The sequence below is a fragment of the Hippopotamus amphibius genome, chromosome 1 (assembly GCF_030028045.1).
Source record: "Hippopotamus amphibius kiboko isolate mHipAmp2 chromosome 1, mHipAmp2.hap2, whole genome shotgun sequence".
NCBI classification, from domain to species: Eukaryota; Metazoa; Chordata; class Mammalia; order Artiodactyla; family Hippopotamidae; genus Hippopotamus; species Hippopotamus amphibius.
Genome location: NC_080186.1, coordinates 152,949,802 through 152,968,211, shown reverse-complemented (window position 1 = coordinate 152,968,211; position 18,410 = coordinate 152,949,802). Strand labels below are relative to the sequence as shown.

Below are 18,410 nucleotides of genomic sequence, written 5' to 3'. Positions count from 1 at the left end.
CCTAGTTGCCCTGGGACAATCTTGCAGGGCTGAGCCCCTGGCTGCCTGGATGTCAGATTCCCAGCTAGGCATGACATCAGTTCTGCCCTGACTTCACACAGGGGCCTCTAGGGACCTCCCTCCCTCCCACTTCCTTCCACCCCACTGTGGCCCTCTGCCCTTCCCAGGGAGCACCAGGCCTGACCAGGGAGACCTGGAGCCTGGTTGTGAGACCAGATCCCAGGGGGAACATTCCGCCCAGCAGGAATGAGGCAGAGGGGGCCAGTGTCCTGGGGAGCCCTGTTCACACGTCCCACAGAGTCTGCATGGAAATTCCAGGAGAGTCACAGGGAAGCTTCCAATTTAGAACAAGATGCTTTATCTTTGTCCCCCTTTCTTTCCTGCCCCTCCTTTCCCCCAGCAGTGGGAGGGGCTGTCACAGGAGGCTGGGAGACCAAAGCAAGTGTCCTCATTGGGCAGAATCACAGGAAGATGAGTGTGGAGAGATGGGGGTGTGGAGCAGAAGGGATCCAGATGGGCCTGGGGAGGTAGACACCACATGGGAAAGGGTGGAGGGGAGGGCAAAGTCAAGGGGATAACGAGCCTGAGCAAGGTCGTGGGCGGTGGGCATGACCATCGACCAGACAGGCAGGCATTCCTGGACCCTCGAGACCAGAGTTACGTTAGCTCTGGGTTCAGGCTGGGGTCAGAGAGTCAGCCAAAGCTCCCAGAATAGACAGAGGGTATCAGGATCGGAGCTTCCAAGAGCCTTGGGCACTGTATCCCGGCCTTAATGGCCCATAGAGCTACAGAGTACTACTATGAGGGTGAGTCAAAAATTATCCACACTCTGAATATAGAATTTATAGAGGTAATAATATAACCAGAGTGTGGATAATTTTTGACTCACCCTCATAAATCCATCTCATTCACCCTGGTGATCCTGGTAAATGCTTAATAAACACTCCTGGTTTGAATCCTAAACTCATAGCATCATGGTCCTGTTAGAGCTGAAAGGGACCTTCAAGAGCATCAAAGCGATCTCCTCATGTTATAGATGCAGGACCTGAGGCCAACAATGGGGCGAGACTTGCCCAAGATCAAACTGCCAGAGTGACCACCCAGCCCTGTGCATCCTTCTTTGCTTCTTCTCTGCCTTCTAGCCAGAGATGGAGACTATGGTACGGTCTTCGCAGCCAAAGGAAGGGGACAGGGAAGAGGTAGGTGCCCTACAAGGACATAACTGTCTCCAAGAGGTAGTCAGAGGATGACGGCATATCTTCAGTTCTGGCAGCTCTGCCCAGGAAGGTGTTTTTTCTGGCCAGACATGGTCCCCAAAGTTGTCAGCTGCTGCAGATGGGAGGCCTCCTACAGAGGAAAGAGCCCAAGGCTGGGAGGGGAAGCCCTTGGTTCTTTTCCTGGCTCTGCCGCTGCAGATGATCTTGAACATGACCTGAGATGAGGTCGTCTCTGGCCTCAGTGTGCCCAGTGAGAGGCTGGACTCAACCAGATTGGAGAGTCAGAGATTTCATCCATGCTCTGCCTCAGTCTCCTGCTCTCTCTTTCTCAATCCATCTTAGCTTTTGCTTCAGTACAGGAAGTAGGCCAGGCACAGGAAGAAAGAGCAGCGTGCAGATTCCTCTCTGCCTAGAAGCAGCATCCTCTATGCCCCAGCTTTGCTTTCCAGCCTTGGAATTCCCAGAGAGGCAAAAAGCTGGGAAGACCCTTATGATCACTCCAGTGAGGGATCTGAAACCAGAGAGGTTCTGCAGATTGCTCAAGGTCACACAGCAAGCCACATGTAAACTCCAAGTGTGCCTTAGGTCTCTTAACACTCAGACCAGTGCTCTCTCCACAGACAACACTGGCTTCCAGAATAATAGGCATGTAAGCCATCCTCATGCGGACCTAGGCACTGACTTACCTTGATACTTCAAACCCCTACATGAGGAGCCCACAATCTCCGCCCCTCTCTGGGACTCAGTTTCTTCTATCAAACAGGGAGATGGGGTGGACCAGATGTCTCTGAGAGCCCTTACACCCCAGGACCCCAGGGTTTTCCAGGGAGGCCACCTCAGCCCTTTCTTCACAGAGGGTGGAGCTACCCAGGCCAGGAAACCCCACCAAGTCACAACCTCCATCCAGCCCTGTCCTACCCCAGACCCCAGCACTGGGCTTCATCCAGATCTACAGGCTCCAGCCCAGCTCCCCTGGAGGATCTGGATTTTTCTTACCATAAAAGGGCTGGCGTGCCTCCCTCGGTCCCTGCTGCCAGCCCCACTGGGGGAAAGGCTGAGCTATTTTTAGAAAACTCAAGGGTTTGCTCCTGAACTCAAGATGCAGCCTGTCTGCGCCTGCACCCAGGGAGCCCCCTCCCCATCTCCCTTGCCCACCTTCCCTCTGTCTTCCTGCCTCTGCGCCCACTGCTGTCTCTTCCCTGCCTCCTCATTTCTCTGCCTCTGTCTTGTCCTCACTCTCACTCCATCAATCTCTCTTCCTTTCTTCTTTCTTCCCCTCTTCCTTCCCCCTCACTTCTTCCTTCTCCCCAGATCTCCTCACAGTCAGCTCCCCTCCCCCACTGCCCTCCCTCAGATCTTGTTTTTGGTGGTTGGAGAAAGTAACACATCTGCACCCCCACTCCCTTCTTAAACACTATTTACAACATAAATTCCAAACATCCGCCATCTGGTTCTAGGAAGGGCCAAAAGATATTTAGAAAAGGAAGTCATGATTATTCCATCTTCAAAGCCAAAGGAACTTAAAGGCCCTCCTCTCTCCCGCCGTCCTCCCAGGGCCCCTTTGTTAAGATCTGACCGATGAGGACCCTTCAGTGGGTGGAAGGGGTCAGTCCCAGCTGGGCCTCTGACTGCATCACGTTGGGCCTGTTGCCTCTCCTCTCCACACCTCAGTTTCCTCATCTGAACAATGGGAACACAACCAGGGTGCCTCCAGTGCTAACGCCCTGAGACTTCACATCCTGCGGCAGAACATCCTGAGGTCCAGGCCCTTGGGGCCTGCCTCCGGCTGAGCAGTGAGGGTGAGATGGGAGCGAGGGGAATGAGAGGCAGCGGGGGAGCTCCTCTCCCCGCTTGATGCCCCATGCCTTTCACTCCATGGAGACCTATGCATTGCTTCACGCCGGGGGGTGGGGTGGAGTCAGGCCATCCCCCTTTATCTGACCCCAGGAGGACTGGGGACACCACGGAGTTCCGTGCTCTCCCAACGGGTCACAGTGAGGCCCAGAGAGGGGAAGGCACTTGTCTACAATCACACAGCATGCCTACAGGAGACCTGGGACCTAAGCTGCTGCTCTTCCCACCCAACACCTTCCAGAAGAAACCAACATTTGTATTACCCAGAAAGTGTCACCCAGCCCAGCAAACTGGAACCCTTGGGGGTCTCAGTTCGTTGCGAAGTAGACAGGACCGAAGGCAGAACTCCTTTGTCATGGTGTTTTCTTCAGACAGCATGCCAGGGGAAAACGCTGTGGGAAAGAGCGAGGCTGTGAGGAGTCCCTTGCTTCTGGAGACACACATTGCCGGGGCCCACACAGCCTCCACTTATGTTGAAAATGCTCTCTCTGTTCACAGCTCCCTTTCCAGAATATACACTTGACAGAATGTCATGAGACACTGACTCCAGCTGTCACTCTGTAGAGAGGGTGCCATAAATAGTCTGGTCTTACAGGGGAGCCTGAAAAATGCATGTTGGGCTCCCCGGAGCCAATCCTGACCCTGACGCGTACCAACTGTGTGACCCCGAGGGACTGCTGAAACTCAGTTTCCTCATCTGCACAACAGGGATAAGCGTGGTACCTAACTCATAAGTGATTATGAGGACAAGATGAGAAAACCCACGTAAAATAAAGCACTCAGCAAGCGTGGAGCACATCAAAGGCACCCAGTGTGTTAGCTGTAACATGTGCTGGCCACGGTCATGATCACAGTGTTTCCCACTGTAAGCTGGGCAGGTAGCAGCTGTTACCACTGTCACTGTTCTCCCAGTCTGTTCCTACTGGAAGTTCAGGGTGATGGGGAGTCTTGGGGATCCTGGTCTCTACCCCTGATCTGCCCAGAGCCCGAGCTACTCGAGGCTGGGCTTGGGATTGTAGGCCTTGGGTCTGGGCCCCTTTTCTTTCCCTCTCTTCCCTTTCTCCTGCATCATCTTGTGTCAGCCTCAGACTGCGTTCCCAGGGCTTGCTCAAAAGTCCCCGGCAGCAACTTTCCCTGGGGAGGAAGTGGGGAGCGTGTGAGGCTGGTGAACTCAGCTGGGTTGTAAAGGGGGTTGGGAGGTCGCTCTGGGAACAGAGGCCCAAGAAGCCGCACAACAGAGGAGACAAGGAAAGGGGCCCCATAAGGCAGCTCCCACCCCAGCTTCCACATCTTCCCTAGATGCCTCTTGGGCTTCCTGCTTCTCGTGCTCCCATCCCTGTGCCTCATCCTTCCTGCTTCTCGTGCTCCCATCCCTGTGCCTCGCTGTGGGCCCAGCCCTGTGCTCTCTGCCCGAGGCTCATAATGGAAGCTGCAGTCAGTCATTCATTGGGGGCTTACAATATGCCAGCAACTGGGCTTGCACTTGGCATCTACCTCATTTGACCTTCATAAACAAGCCAAGGTTGAGAGAGGGGAAGCCACCAGCTCAAGATCACACAGCTAGAAAGTGCACAGGGGAAGATTCAAACACAGGTCTGCCAGACTCCAGGGCCAGTGTCTTCTCAATTCTTCCCAAACATATGCTGGAAGTCCTAGGGCCCTGGAGCCCAAGAAGAACACAAGCTATAGGACATGCACGTGGGTGAGGGCGCTGGGGAAGGGGAGCTGTGGGCAAAGAAGCCCCTCCAGAAAAGACTGGCCTGGGCGTGGGCGGGGGTGCGCGCATGGCGCCCTGGCCTCAGCCGTCGCCCACAGCAGTGCCATCTGGCTCGCAGATGGGGCCTATTCCCAGCCTCTCCTATTTCTTGGAAACGAGCAAGGCCAGGAGAGGGCACAGGGGCTTTTGCAATGTTTGTGACGATGTGAGCTTTGTGTTGTGGTCATTCAGCCAACTGCTCCCAAGCCCAGGAGACAGCTGGGTTGAACGTGAGCAGCCCGGGGTTCAGGCTGGCCTCTGACACTCACCAGGGGTTGACCCGGGTACACTGCAGAGCCTCTTTGAATTCAGTAAGCAAGGAAGTCGTTCCCATCTCTGGCAGTGGTTTTGAGTGTTCCTTAAATTACGGGAGGGAGCATTTTGCAGGCTGAAAGCCTTGTGCAGCTGGAAGTGGTCACAGGTGGCCCCGGGGCTGTCCCTTCAGTCTTGGCCACTGTGTTCACCCCAGATGTCCATCTACCCCTAAATGGCTCTGTTTCCATGCGTGAGGCTAGAGGTGGGGGCCATCGGTCAGCAGGGCCTCTGGGAAACTTCCTTCCAGACCGGTTCTTTTGCTGATGGGGTCTTGGTGCGCTGGAAAGGGAAGGCAGCCCCTCTTGCTCTTGGAGCTTAGAGCTGCTCAGAAGACCTCCTTTGAAAGCCAGGCAAGCATAGCAGAGATGATGGCAGCCTAGGGGATGAAGGACAGGCTTTTTGAGGCCTGGAAAATCTCAGCAGGCTCAGCCTGAGGCTTCTGAGGACCCGGCAGCAGGCCAGGCTCATTCTCAATCCCTTGGAGCCTGGCAACCCAATCAGGGCCCACAAAAGCCAGGGCTCTGGCCACAGGGCACCCCAGCATCCTCTGATAGGGGGTATCCTTGTTCCTTTCAGGTATGGGCTCTGGCTGGTGGGAGCCACCCTTTCAACACTGACCCTGAAGGAACAGACATGCCAGAGAGGGGCCTCCTGAGGACCCAAGGAGGGCAGGCAGCAGCGGCCCTGGACACAGAACAGCGAGTGCCGCCCCACCTTCACTCATCGGCACCCACACTCTCCCCTCCCCATGCCAACCCTCAGAATGACCAAGAAACCGGGCCTCAGAACAGGAAGTGTTAAAGGAAGACCCTGCTGACTGATGGGGTGCGGGCAAGTCGGGGCTGTTGGGTTGGGGTTGTAGGCGAAAAGAAATGGAACCAAAGAACAGAAACCCACCAGGAGCCAAGAATCCACCCCACCCTACGCACCCTACAAACCAGCAACGCAAAGCCCGCGTGCTGAGAACAAAGGACTTGAGGGAGCTGTGGAGGATGATGGTAACCTTCCCTGGAAAGGAGTAAATGGAGTTGGACTCTAGAAACAGGTAGACCTGCGGCTGCGTCAGCCTCTGATAACAGAACCAGCTCTTGGGGCTTTGAGAGGGTCAGGTATGTGCTCGGTCACACAGTGCTTGGGACACGGTGAAGCTCTAGACACCGTAGCAGCTGCTTTCACCGTCCATCACATTCTTCCCACACTTACCAGTTGTTCGTGGAGCAGGCAGGGTGAGGGACGGGCTCCATAAGACAGGTGGGGAAACTGAGGCCCAGGGAGGCGAAGGAACGCCACTCAGAGCCGTGCAGACAGTCAAGTGCAGAGGGGGGTTCTGGCATCAGATCGCACAAGGGTGGAAAAAGAGGAGGAAGATTTGGAAGTAAGCAGAGGAGGCAGGATTTCAACAAAGAGCCGACGCGCCAAAGACACTGGGCACAGCCCAGGCCTGGCTTGTATAACACAGAACACCTGTTAACCTCTGAACACCCCACACGTGTGTGCAAACGTGCGCCCCAGCACAATGCACACACCTGGCCCTCATTCACTAGCAAATGAGCCTCATAGACTGGGTCCAAACAAATTGGATTAGGAGGGCTGCAGGCACCTCCTCCCCCGGGCTGTCTGCTGCAACACTGAGCAGGCCTGCAGAGCTGCCAGCTGCGGTCTCTCGGCTACACTGACAGGCCCTCGGAGGCCCCCTCACCCCGCCCCTGGGCCCCAGGAAGGGAGCTGGGGTCCGAGAGAATGCCATGATGATGGATGGAATGAGGGAGGTTCCAGGGCTAGCTCAAGAGCACACAGGATGTTCGTGCTTATGCGAGGCTCATTTCTGAGCTGTTCCCAGCAAACCAGCCCCACCTCCCCTCCCTCCCTCCCCTCCGGCAGCCTCTCCCACGGTCACTGCTGCCAGAGCCCAGAGCCCAGGCCCTGAGCAGATCTACCCCCCAACACTCCGTCCCACAGCTGGGCTGAGCGGGACCTGGTCAGCTCGGGAGACAACGGCCTGGGGCTGAGACGCAGGTGGGCACTGTAGAGGGAAGAAGCGATTTGTGAACAGAAAGACAGCACCATCATAAAGGTGGCATCTCTGTGCTTTCTCATCCATTGTTTTGTTTAATCCTCAGGATGTGCCTGGGAGTTGGGAGAGGTGCTCGGACGCACAGTGTTTGGAACACAGTGAAGCTCTAGACACCGTAGCAGCTGCTTTTATCATCCATCACATTCTTCCTACACTTACCAGCTGTTCATGGAGCAGGCAGGGTGAGGGACGGGCTCCATAAGACAGGTGGGGAAACTGAGGCCCAGGGAAGCAAAGGAATGCCATTCAGAGTCATGCAGACAGTCAGGTTCATTCATTCAGTGATGCCACAGCTCCCCTTTCCTGAGCCCTGAGTCTGCACCAAACCCTGTGGGGGTGCTGAGGACACTGAAGTGAATGACTTACAGAATCTGCCCTCATTGCTTAACGGAACAGTCACATTTGGGCTGTGTCATTGGGCACTGGGGCCCCCTGGTCTTCCAGGGGAGCATCTCTAGCTGAATCCCTTTTCCATATGGTATATGTGAGTGGTTGAATATTATCACCAAGAGGAGCCTTCGCCATCAGCCCATTCAGAACACAGACCCTGAGGTCAGACAGCCCCAAGTTCAAATCCTGCCTTGCTCCATTTTTTAACTGGATAGCTGTGGTCCAATTAGCCTCTTGAAGCCTGTTTTCCCATCTGCAAAATGGGAATACAAAAGCTCCCACCTCGTGGGGCTGAACGTGAGGATGAATCCGTGTTTTCCCTACCTTTTAATTGACACAGGGACCTGGAGAGGGAAAGGGCTTGGCCAGGGTCACAACATGAGTCGGGGGTTAAGTCAAGACCAGATGGATCCCTTCCCCTTATCCCCCTCCCTTCCTTATCCCAATAGAAATCCTCCCCTACCTGCCTCGCCCCAAGCAGCCCAGAGGCCACGATAGTTGGCCAGCTTGTGCAGGCAACCACAGTGACATGTCTTGAGTCCCACCCTCCACCTTCAGCCCTGCCCTGGCCTCTGCAGCACCAGAGTCCCAGGTGACCAGCGGTGGCCCCCAGTCCTCAGTGACGGTGGAGGGTGGGGGCGCGGAGGGCAGGCTCCCAGCCCGGAGCGGCCTGGCCATATAAGGGAAGGAGCCAGGAAGGTCTCCTTGCTCAGGCCTGGCGAGAAAATCCAGACAGCCACTGTTTATTTTCTCCTTCCCAGCCTCCCCAGAGCTTCCCGACAGAAGACAGAGGTTCCCCCGGGGCCAAGCGACATTTCCTGAAGACAGTGGGGAACAGGGAAGAAAAAACAGCACATCCTCCGGGAGCAGCACCCCTGGCTGTGGACAGGCAGCTCCAGGTAAGATTCTGCCAGGTAAGATTGTGAGGCTACCTGTTCAACTGCCTGCTTTGACCAAAGGGGAAACGGAGCAACAGAAAAAAAACACTTGTAAGAAGGGATCACACCACTTGGGTCTCTCAAGTGGGACCCATCTCCTGACTGGGGGACCCAGAGCAAGAGGGAGCCTCTCATGGGGTAAGTGGAACAGGAGAGCTATAGACCTCCTTCTCAGAGAGGCCTCATTTGAAGGAGAAAAGGGATCAGGGCCAGCTCTGTCTGCCTCCCAACAAGTATGCAAGACTCAAGGGAAGAGTTCTTGGGGCCAGAGAGCCAGCAGAAGGACACCTTTCCTGCACCTCTGCCCTCCTCCCAGCCCAGCTGCACCACCTCCTCCTCCAGGAAGCCCTCCCAGTTGCCCCAGGGAGAAGGAATCTAAGCCCTCGGCAGTCCTTTCTGGGCTCTCTCTTATGGCACTTGGATCTGTCCCCTATTCAACTTGCCAAGGGCATTGTCCTTCCACCCCAGCCTGACTGCGCTCCTCCAGGGTAAGGACCACATCAGATTCAGGCCTGGCTCCTCTCAGCACACAGAAGATGCGTTTGATTTGCTGAACGGACAGGTGAGATAGTTAGACCCTGTCCCCAACCCTGACAGATTGGTAAATTGGTCAGGGGATGAGACATGCAGCACGGAGGTTAAAAATTATGGTCCTAAGGCGGCTGTTCTGATAGGAATCCCAGCTGGGTTCCTAGCTCCATGCCCTTGGAAAATCCCCTTCCCACGGAGCCTTGGGGATGCACGGGGATTAGCACAATTAAAACATTCAAGAAATGACTGTTCTTATTACCATCAGCATCACTATGATTTCTCTAGGGACAAAGGAACAGAACTAGGCAGCCCATAGCCTTAGAGAATATAGAGGCAAATACCCTCCCCTGGTCAAAGGCCTCAACCTCTGTCCCTGTGTCAGAGTTTCCCACAGGAGCGTGGGACTGCCTCCCACCCACTTCCTGTTTCTACATCCAGGAGAGCTGCTATCTTTGCGGCAATATTCTGAGCCCAATGGGGTGTGCTGGAAATAGCCGCCAATTCCCCTGATTCAAGCCGGGCTGTGACCCTGCAACCATCTCCTCCCCTTCCTGGCCCTCCACGTGGTGGTGATAAGGGTCCCCTGACCCCCACACAGCTGTCCTGCAGATTAAATGTCATGGGGCAGTTTTTCAAACGACAGGCTCTCAGATGCCCCCTTTTTAATTTTCGCCATATCTGCCAACAATTGTAATATTTTAAAATTTAAGATGAGTTTTTTTAAAGATGAGTAATTTTTAATATCTAAATATAAATGGGAAACTAAAATACTGTCCATAATTAGGAGATAATAAAGGTAAGAATAGAGAGTCAAAATGCAACCGTGCTCTGACTCTTTCCCCTGGTGCTATGGCTTGCAAGGCCCTGAGGGAAATAAGGAGGATCCCAAAAAGTGTCAGAGACAGGATAGCACTGAATTGAGCCTCTCTCCCCTGGGAAACAGAAGGACTGGAAGCGAATTCACAGGGAACAGCCTGAGTCACTCTGTCTTCCAAAGTTAGTGCTCAGGCCACATACTCCGCAAAATTGCCGGCTCTCTGTGCTGCATTCAAGGAAGCCAAAGATGGTCAGGTGAAAGAGCTTTGGAAACAGTCCTGCACTAAGGAATGCAGACAGCTGGCCTTATCAGCTTGCCTCCCAGCAGCAAATGATCACTTTTTCAGGTTGACCCTCCCTGGCTTCTTACTGAAACCTCCATGTTGGCCCGGCTGAGCATTTCTTCTTGCAGAGCTAGTGGGAGCCGTGCGAGAGTGCAGTAGACAGGCTGTGGGCTGTGCAGGACCTCCAAGCTGGATCCTGATGTTGGACTCGCTCCCCAGCCAAATGCAGTTTGGAAAAATTCCTACATGAGATTTCCATATTAGAAGGAGGCTGTCCTTTGGTGGGAGTACCTGAGGAAGGGGCTATCCCACTCGGCGGGCCAGGGGGCCTGACCTGCCCCGAGTGGCCGATCAGACAGAAACACTCTGCAGAGCGGGGCCTGATTTCAGACTTCTGCCAGAGGCATACGAGACACTAATATTCGAAGGAGGTGTGTGTGTTTTTCTGCTCTCTCCCAGCCCCGAGAAAAGGCTGCCGGCCCCCTTCGCCCTTCAGACGCTCCTGAAGGTAGATGTCATCAAGGCCACCACAGGGTGCATCAGCAGTGCAGGAGGGTCACCCTGAGATCTTGGCAGGGCAGGAGATGTGTAGGTGGGGCTCTGCCTGCTCACTCAGGGGTTCCCACCCAAGCCAGGTCCTGAGAGGAAAATGAATTATCTACCCGGCCATTCAATCATCCCCCAACTGGCACTCCCTGGGGCCCATCACCATGTACAGCGGCCTCCATAAGCCCCAAGGATCCCACCATTACCAAATGTGGGTGCTGTCCTCAGGGAACTGGAGATCTAGCCTAGTCAGACCCAGATGCAAAGAGTTCTGGAGAGAATGGAGTTGAAGAATACGATTCAGCCACCCGGCCAATGCATATGAGGCATCTACCACCACAAGTGTGGTAAAGGACTAGAAAGAGGGCCGAGGATGCATGAGAATGTGGACCAGGATGTCCTGATGTCTGAGGAAGTCAGAGAGGGCTTCCCAGAAGAACTGGCTGTTTGAGTAGAGACTCAGCCCACCACGAGAGATGGGCAAGAGAGCAAGGGGGAGCAGCGTGGGACCTGGGGACCCCGAGGTGGTGGGCACAGGGCTCCCTGGAGGAATGGAAAAAGGGGGCAGGGGCCCAAGAGGAGAAAGCTAGCTGGGCCAGCTGGGGCAGGCCTTATAGCCTGTTGTCAGGGGTTCAGAATTTAGCCAGAGGGAGACCTTTCACCATTTTAAACCCTGGAGAAATATGGGCATATTTGCTTTTTGAGAAATCACTCTGGGAGGATGGCGGAGAAGGATGGGTGAGAAGTCGGTAGGAGTAGAAGCAGGAAGGCCAGGTAGGAGGCTGAGGCAAATGTTTGATGATATAAAATTTAAAGTACCATGAATGTGCCGATTAGCTGGGACGCACCAAGCATAAAGGTGGGGCATGAGGTCAAAAAGGTAGGCCATCGTATTGTGTGGGTCCATTTACTGAAATGCCTAGAATAGGCAGCTCTATAGAGACACAGCTCTGCCCAGGGCTAGGGGCGATGGGGGGGTAGGAGGGGCTGAGTAGTAAGAGGGTTCTTTTGGAATGATGAAATGGTATAATACTGATTGTGGAAGGGAATTCCCTGGGAGGCCAGTGGTTAAGACGCTGCATTTCCATTGCCGTGGGCACGGGTTCAATCCCTGGTCGGGGAACTAAGATCCTACATGCTGCACAGCTCAGCCACAAAAATAATATAAATAAAGTTGATTGTGGCAATGGTTGTACCACTTTGTGAATGTATTAAAAACCATTTCATTGTGCAATTTAAATGGGTGAATTATATCTCAATAAAACTGTTTTTAAAAAAAAGATTGACGCTTGGTCCTGGAGGCTTCAAATGCCAGGCTGAGGACAGGAAACACATCTGAGGTAGTTACAGTGGCTTCTGGGGCAGGAGCTGGGGGGTGGAGCTGAGACCCCTCTAACGCGCCTTGTCCTGTCTAGGGCGGACTCCCCGTCAGACACCGCAGCGCCCTGTCTCCCAGCCTGAGGTGCAGTGCTGCATCTCTGGTCAGTTGGGAGTCTGAGATGAAGCACTGTAGCTCGGGAAGGGAGAAGTTGTTCTGCGGCCGTCGCCTGGAAGCGGTGAGTGGTAGTGGTGCTCGCGGGCACCAGGAAGGACAAGAGTGTTTCCATTCTCCATACTGTCAGCTGAGGAAGTTCCTGAACTCACGTCTAACGTGTGCTACTACCTGCTTCGTGATTCTGGTCAAGGCCTGACTCCTCTGCGTACTGCAGTTGGTCCATCTGTAAAATGAGGTGTTGGAGCATTCAGTGGTGGCCATTACCCAGCACCCTGACTCTGCTTTCCCTTTCTGACCCCATGGCATCCCTTCTTTTTTTTTTTCTCTTTTGTAATTTTTTAAAAACTTTTTCTCTTTTATTGGAGTATGGTTTGTTAATAATGTTGTGATAGTTTCAGGTGTGCAGCAAATTGATTCAGGTATACATATACATGTTTCTATTCTTTTTCAATTTTTTTTCCCATTTAGGTTGTTACAGAATATTGAGCAGAGTTCCCTGTGTTATACAGTAGGTCTTTGTTGGTTATCCATTTTAAATACAGCAGTGTGTACGTGTCAATCCCAAACTCCCTAACTATCCCTCCTCCCAACCCTAAGGCATCCTTTCTTGACGCATTCAGATGCAGCTTCAGAATTCTTCTCAGCACTATGTCCTGGAGAGCTACTGTTAATGATTCAAAGCTGAAACCCTTTATCATTTGTGAATTGTACAATTCCTAAAAACCCTGTCAGCCCTAAAGACAAAAGTCCTGGGCTTTGAGTCAGTCTCTTCACTCTTTGAGCTGTTGCCTAAATTAGTTCAGGCATCTCCCAAATATCTGACCTCTCTGAGGGGCTTCAGACGAGCAAGAAACAGCCTAGGAAAATCACTGGGCTAAGCACAATTTTATTTAACCTCCCACCACACTTGGGAGGTAGATGTTATTGACCCATTTTCCAATTAAGAAAACCGAGGCTCAGTTAAGCAACTGGCCCAAGGTCACACACTGATTATGTTGAGCCAGGCTTGTAACCTAATCTGTCTCCTTCAGATCCGTATTCTTACCCACCGCATGTGACTTTGGAACCTGCGGTTGGGGGAGCAGGAGGCGAACATAATAAATCCTGCTCTGGTCCTGTCCTTACATCTTGGGTCACTTTTAGCAAAGACAGATGGAGACATTTTCCATTAATCGTATAAACTTCCTTCCTCTTCTCCTCCCTGCCCCCACCGTAATTGTATTTATCTCACCTTATCCAGTAGGTCCTATACCATCCCATTTTACAGTTGGGGAAGGCTGAGGTTAAGTGACTTGCTGGAGGTCACCATCAAGGAAGTTGCCAAACAGACAAGGAACCAGATCTGCCCAGTTGATTTAGAGTAAAACCCTCCCTCTGGCTGGAGACTCAGGAATACACACAACCCATGGCAGTTGAAGCAGGGAGTGGGGCATTACCAGATGGTTTCTGGTTGACAACATGGCCTTTGACTACAGGGAAGGTACTTTCCAGGGCAATTGAGGTTCCAGTCACTACTCCCCCTGGAGCAATCATCCACAGCCTGCGAGACACGGCAGACACGCCGACTTCTGCAGATGGGGCTGGATGCAGAAGACAACTCCAGCTGGTCCTTAGGGACATGGCAGGGCCTTGGTGCTGAAGGCACTCTCTCACCTTGTCCTCACGGTCCAGTTTTCCCAGGAATCCCTTAGATGCTAAGATGGGGATTCCTGGAAATACTGTTCTTGAGGTCATGGTTTAACAGCTGGATTCGCCTCCTTCCCACCCAGAGTTGCCCCCGCAGGGCGTGGGCTCAAGCACCGCATGAGGTCAAGTGGAAGGCCATGCACGAGAGGTAAGAGGGCTTGAGAACTGTGTTCTTGACCTTTGAGTTGCTTTTCTTTCCATTTTCTCCATTTCGTAACATCCTGTGAGGCTGCAATGGGAACTTCACCACTGTCCTGCTCTTGGGAAATTTGTCCAGGCGCTCAGCTGAGCAGTGGTTGAACCAGGACACCATAAGGCATGTGTTTCTTCCAGCCTCCACCCCCCCACCCCACTTCCTAGCATGCTGAGCGCTACAAGTCACAATATCAAATCATTAGTGATAAAAGAACAAATGTACGTGAATTTATTTCTAAAGTTTACTAAATCAGTTCATGTAAACTAAAAAAGAAAGCAAAAAACAGAAGTTTTAGTTCGATTTGGAATGCAGCCACAGAAAAATTTAAAATTTCTTCAAGGTAAAAACAAAAAAGCTCAGAGTGCCCTCTTGTGGACTGAGGCTTGCTTCTACACACACACACACACACACACACACACACACACACACACACACACACACACACACACACACACACACACGCACGCACACGCACACACGCACACACGCACACACACTCCTTTTGCCCCAATCACTTCTGAGCCACTGACCACTTAAGCCCCATCCATCATCTCATTACCAATGCCTCCATCACTTACAGTTTACTTTAACTTGCATCACCTGGCTTCGTCCTCAAAGCTCCTGAAGGTCAGTGGGATGGTGAGTTTCAGAGAGGTGAAGTGAGCAGCTGTGGTCACTCACATAGCATAAGGCAGAGGCAGGATTGATTCCAAGTTCAGTGGCTTGTGGCAGTTCCTCGGCCAAAAGTAAAAGCTGCAAAAATAAGAAATAAAAGGAAGACCATCTGAATAGACTGTAGAAAATGCTAACTGACTAAATGCCAGAGACCTGAAGCAGTCCAGGTACAATATTAGAACTATTCACAAACTCTTCGTAGTGCTTTTCATAAAGTTGGTAGACAGGAGGTGCCGTGGCCCCAGGATGCTCACTTGGGGGTCTGATCACCATGTTCCTAGGGACCAGGTGGCTCCCACACATGTTTCAGGCTGTCTCTCTAACAGGCCACATTGAAGTCATTTATAGAGTATGAGATCCCCCTCCCCTCATCCTTAGAGACTGGAGCTGGCCTGACCATGAAGAAATCTGATTTGCTCTTAATGAAAATAATAGCTTCTACTCACTGAGTATCTACAACTTACCAAGTCCTGTGCTAAACAATTTCACAGGCACTGTCTCATTCAATCCTCACAACAACCCAGTGAGGTAGGTTCTGTCACTTGCTCTATTTCACGAATGAGGCAGCCAAGGCACAGAAAGGTTAAGAAACTTGCCTAAGATCACACAGCTCACAAGTTGTGAGGCTGAGTCAAATCAAGTCTGTGTCGTCACCTGCCCTTGCCCCTCTCTCCCATTTGGCCTGACCTGGCAGGTGGGGCTGTCTGCCATGGCTTCCCCTGGAGGAGAAGGCAAAACAAGCCTTCAGTGAGACCCAAGCAGTCCCTCCTGTGCTCTGTGGCTACAATAAAGTGCTGGACCCTTGACTTGCGTCCTGTGTCTTCCTGGGAACCTGAGGGGAGGTGGGAGGAGGTGATGGCAGGGAAAGAACATAACAGCTTGTATTAGTTTACGAGGGCAGCCATAACAAAGTACCACAGACTGGGTGGCTTAAACAATAGAATGTTATTTTATCGTAGTTCTAGAGGCTGGAAGTCTAGGATCAGGGTGTCAGCAGGGTTAGTTTCTTCTGAGGCCTCTCTCTTTGTCTTGTAGATGGCTGTGTTCTCCTGTGTCTTCATCTCGTCTTACAAGGAGCCAGTCCTATTGGATTAGATCCCACCCATATGACCTCATTTAACATTAATGACCTCTTTAAAGACCCTACCTTCAAATACGGTCACAGTCTGAGGTACTGGGGGTTAAGACTTCATCATCAATTTGTGGGGGACACAATACAGCCCCAGTTGAGGTAACCCTCAGGTGTCTTCACGTTGCCGGACACTTCCAGAAGCCAGCGAGATAGCAACCGGGATCCACATCAGGACAGTCAGAAGCCCCAGGAAGGGACTTCCCTGGTGGCGCAGTGGTTAAGAATCCGCCTGCCAGTGTAGGGGACACGGGTTTGATCCCTGGTCCGGGAAGATCCCACATGCCACAGAGCAACTAAGCCTGCGTGCCACAGCTACTAAAGCCTGCACGCAGCAACAAAAACCCAGCACAGCCAAAAAACAAACAAAAAAAAGAAGCAGCGCAGGAAGATGCCAGGCTATGTCTGGGAAAACCCACTGTAGAGGGTGGGGAGGGAAAGAGTCCCATGAGGTGAAGTCCACGAGGGCGGGACCAAGGCACAGGCTGAGGGGCGCTCAGGGCCTAGCCACGCGGCGGTCGCTCCCCTCTGGTCCCAGAGGTGTGACTGACCAGGTCGAGGAGGCAAGACAGAGCCTGAAAACACACCTCACACAGGTGCCGGGGTTCAGCGTGAACTCAGCAGTAGCTGTGCCGTAGGCATCGTGCCCAGCACGTGGGGACATTTCAGATACAACTGCTCTGCCTTTGGCACGATCCTCCAACCTCTGGAAAAAAGATCAACAACCTGACCAACAGCCTCTTACACAACGGTTCCCAGATGCCCAGGGCCTCCCCACATCTCCCCTTCATGCCCCAAAACAAGGCCTGAGCACCCGCCCCGCACTGCTGAGGAGCCCAAGGGCCCACAAGGGCCCACGGCCGCCTGGCAGCCACAGGGACGAGCGGAAGAGGCAGGTGGAGGGCGAGCTCCTCCGGCCACCGCCCCACCGCCCACTGCACCCCACACCCCGGCGACACACCCCGTTCCTGTTCAGCTTTGGAACGGTTCCTGGCCAGACACTGGGGCCTCCTTGAAACTCACAGGCCTCGTCCTGCTGAGGTCCTTCTAGAACTCTCCCTCACACCCCTGGGGACTTATCCCTGAGATGGGGCTTCCTGACTCCCACAGGGGGGTCCTGCCCTGTGGTTTGAGATTCCCAGGAGGGGAGGGGTGCACAGGAATAACAGCAAATGTCCAGCAGAGGGAGTGTCCTTTTCATTTACCTCTGCCAGCCTTTAACGGGTGCCCGCGTGCGCCTGGTGCCGGGGACACGGCAGTGAACGAGACAACCGGAGAACTCCGTCTTGTGAGGACGATTCACTCGCACACACGTCGGTGTGAGGGCCTCCACTTCTTTTCCAGAATTTCAGTGTCGAGGCCACTTCTGAACACAGTTGTACGTAATAACACTTTCAAATACATCCCTGCACGCCGGGCATGCCACGGACCTCTGTCCTGTGGGGAGAAGGAATTGGCACCCCCTGACGAGTCCGGTGACAGAGCCCCAGGTCGAAGCCCAGGCTTTTCCAGCAGTGACGGTCTGCACCTCCCTTACGGACCGGGTGTCCTGCACCAGGTGCCTCCTGGGGGAGTGTCCAAGGGGGCGGCCTGACGCTGGCAGGAAAGAGGTGGTGCCCTCTTGTGGCCTGTCCTTCCAGGACATCTTGCTTAGAATCTTGCCCTGTCGTTTCTTGATGATGTTGCTGTTGTCAGTGACCATTATTGAACACATTTGCCTAGGATTTTGCATCTCAAAATGCACTTTTCATCCTATGACCTCATTTGATCCTTGTTTTGAGATGCATCTTGTCATCATATTTTTACAGAGGGCCAAGGAGTTTTAAGCAATACTAATTCAAGTTCTAATAGCAACAATAGCACCCATGATTTATTGAGGCTTTACTCTGTGCCTGGAACTGTGAATTTATTTTATACATATCATCTCATTCGTGAGATTCAGATCGAGGACAGCATATCAGGCATGTGTCCGGGGCCCCGTGACTGCTAAGCAGCCACATTAGGAAGCAAGCACCAGCCCTGCACCCAGGCCACCCACCTCCCATACAAGCTTGGAGAGACAAGTGTCCAGTCTGGTCCTCCAGCCCTGCACCCAGGCCACTCACCCCCCATACAAGCTTGGAGAGACAAGTGTCCAGTCTGGTCCTCCAGCCCTGCACCTAGGCCACCCACCCCCCGTACAAGCTTGGAGAGACAAGTGTCCAGTCTGGTCCTCCAGCCCTGCACCCAGGCCAACCATCCCCCATACAAGCTTGGAGAGACAAGTGTCCAGTCTGGTCCTCCAGCTCCTGGAAGATTCCCAGTTGCCTGAGGCTGGGAAGAAGGCCTGGGAGACTTCATCCAGCAGGACTGACCCTGCTACAGATCCCAACATGCTGGAGGTTTCATCTCCCCACCTCCAGGTGTGCCCTCAGGGAATGCGCACCTTGACTCAGCAGAGAGATTTTACTTCCTGCTTTAAGGAAAAATGTTCCCCAGGATCCCTGAGAGCTGCTTCTCTCAAAGCAG

General features: G+C 53.2%; 1 long non-coding RNA gene across 1 annotated transcript in view; it reads right to left on the bottom strand.

Moving 5' to 3' along the window:
• Positions 1 to 15,129, bottom strand: part of LOC130851297 (uncharacterized) — a 30,863-nt gene extending 15,734 nt beyond the window's left edge. The window contains exon 1 of the long non-coding RNA XR_009053164.1: positions 14,677 to 15,129. This is a non-coding gene — a long non-coding RNA (uncharacterized LOC130851297). The remainder of the gene's footprint in view (positions 1 to 14,676) is intronic.
• Positions 15,130 to 18,410: the final 3,281 nt, after the last annotated feature.